Source organism: Limulus polyphemus, unplaced genomic scaffold (assembly GCF_000517525.1).
Source record: "Limulus polyphemus unplaced genomic scaffold, Limulus_polyphemus-2.1.2 Scaffold7777, whole genome shotgun sequence".
Lineage (NCBI taxonomy): Eukaryota > Metazoa > Arthropoda > Merostomata > Xiphosura > Limulidae > Limulus > Limulus polyphemus.
The window spans coordinates 13,130-15,935 of record NW_013673387.1 but is presented as its reverse complement, the minus strand read 5'-3'; the positions used below and the strand labels follow the sequence as shown (position 1 = coordinate 15,935).

Here is a 2,806-nt window from a genome sequence, read left to right as displayed (position 1 = left end):
AGTAACAATTACTATTTAAACTAGATGGCAATGTATTGGACATCGGGGCACACCTAAAAGTAAATTCCCTGAAAACTGCAACTGATGAAATTAACAAGTCATGCACAGATAGTTTCAAAAAATGCTGTGGAAATGTGGTCTTTTGACACGAGTAGCAGCACAAATATAGCTGAAAGATTATCTTTTGCGGATTAACATATGTTATTGTCTTATAACAATGGGAGAAGGTGCTTTCAACATACTGAGCCAAACTTTGAACTGCTTGGTTCCAACCATTGTGTATATGTTTGTTAAAGAGTCAATAAGATGTTAATGATGGAATGAGTTGCATTATCCATCAGGAGGCTCTGTGGTAGCCTGGGGCATAATATCTGTGAATGGGCTTGGCTGTCTTCACAAAATTAATGGAATCATGAATGAGCATAAATACCACAGAAAGAAACTCACAAAGAGATAATGACCCCAAACACACTTCCAAGTAATGTCGAGTTTATTTGGTAAAGAAAGAAAACTCAGATCTCCAGCAAGTAGCTACCACAAAGTCTGGACCTTAACCCATGCTCAATAAGTTTCAACTGTACTAAAGGAAACCTCTGGACACAACGTCAATAAAAATGGAATTAGATTATACCAGGCTTTGAGAAAATAGACAGAAAAGATTCCAAGCTCACTGATGTCCAAGGTGGCCATCTAACAATCCTCAAAACACATACCACCATTGCTAAGATCTGATACTTACAACATGCTGTAAGAAAGGCAGCCATCTTTCTAGACTTCCACCAATACTTGTTCAGATACTACTATACATCTGTGAACAAGTATCGATGGAACCCTAGAGAGATGTTTGCCTTCCTGCAGCATGTTGTAATTATCAAGGTCATCTGTTTACACAAGAAATAGGTGGCTGACAATACTGTATAACACTGAAATCTCCCACAACAGCTTCTACAAGAGCAGTGAAAGTTCACACATGATTTCTACTTTCCCACGAATCATTAATATCAAAACTGTATACGAACTCTTGCTAAATGTAGTGACTTTTTTTCAGGCTCTGAAGCAATCCTAATCTCATACGATTTGTCAACAAAATGATCATTCCTTACAAAAATACACATTATCAAACATACAAAAGAATAAGCCTTCCCGATATTGTACTTTTGTAACTGTTGCCTAGCATCAGTGAGTGAATTTACTCTCATGACACACAAGTACGAATGTGAGTTATGGCTGTAGGCATTTTTAGTAATACAATTAATTGTGAGGTTATATGTAACATAAAAAAAGTTTATTTTCTATACAATGATACCTACCTAAACCTATTTAACACTGAAGGTTAATGTGAATGAGTAACTATACAAAATATAATAACCTTCCAGCACTGAAATTGTTATACAGATTGGGATTTATTTGAGGCACGGCCAAAGTTTTGTGGATATGAAGTATCCACTCATTTTTTGCTGTGACAGGAATATCAAACTCTTTGAAACCCAATGTAGTGTGACAGAGACTTAAAAAGACCATTAATGATCAGTAATATAAATACTAATGAGTTTGTTTGTTGATTTTTCAGTTCAAAGCTACACAATGGGCTATCTGAACTCTGTCCACCATAGGGAATTGAACTCAAACTTACCACGGACCTATTAATGAAATTAATCTAGTCTGCATGGGAACTGCTGATACAATCCCTAAGGCATCAAATATAAAAAAAATACTTTCCATCTTAAGCTTTTCATATACATTGAGACAAGATTGTTAAAGTCAACATGAACTTGTAATTTATCAGCACTGCTACCTTCAGTGATCTAAAGCTCATGACAGCAGCACCCCCAGTTGGATGCTGGTTAAATAAAGTAAATTAACAAGCATGGTTTAGATCAATAGAACCAACAATTGTATTATAATTTAAAAACAGTAAAAACGGTTATCACAAGACGAAATGTATAATAACTTTATTAATATAAAATCAGCTGTGGGAAGATATTTATGTTGTAGTTTAAACAGTAATTGTTACTCCTCGATGTCCAATACATTGCCATCTAGTTTAAATAGTAATTGTTACTCCCCGATGTCCAATACATTGCCATCTAGTTTAAATAGTAATTGTTACTCCCCGATGTCCAATACATTGCCATCTAGTTTAAACAGTAATTGTTACTCCCCAGATGTCCAATACATTGCCATCTAGTTTAAACAGTAATTGTTACTTAAGGAACTTTTTTTCTTGTCCTCAGCATTAGCTGATGTTATACGGCTGGGTTTTCTTGTATCTCTCCAGTGTTTACTTCCTGTCCTCAGCATTAGTTGATGATATATGGCTGGGTTTTCTTGTATCTCTCCAGTGTTTACTTCCTGTTCTCAGCTTTAGCTGATGTTATACGGCTGGGTTTTCTTGTATCTCTCCAGTGTTTACTTCCTGTCCTCAGCTTTAGCTGATGATATACGGCTGGGTTTTCTTGTATCTCTCCAGTGTTTACTTCCTGTTCTCAGCTTTAGCTGATGTTATACGGCTGGGTTTTCTTGTATCTCTCCAATGTTTACTTCCTGTCCTCAGCTTTAGCTAATGTTATATGGCTGGGTTTTCTTGTATCTCTCCAATGTTTACTTCCTGTCCTCAGCTTTAGCTGATGTTATACGGCTGGGTTTTCTTGTATCTTTCCAATATTTACTTCCTGTCCTCAGTTTTAGCTGATGTTATATGGCTGAGTTTTCTTGTATCTCTCCAATGTTTACTTCCTGTCCTCAGTTTTAGCTGATGTTATATGGCTGAGTTTTCTTGTATCTCTCCAATGTTTACTTCCTGTCC

General features: G+C 36.1%; 1 protein-coding gene across 1 annotated transcript in view; it reads right to left on the bottom strand.

The window, feature by feature from the left end:
• LOC106474857 (calcium/calmodulin-dependent protein kinase type 1-like) overlaps nucleotides 1–2,806 on the bottom strand; it is a gene marked incomplete at its 5' end in the record, with an annotated part of 24,599 nt that overhangs the window by 9,652 nt on the left and 12,141 nt on the right. The gene's annotated exons all lie outside the window — the stretch shown is intronic.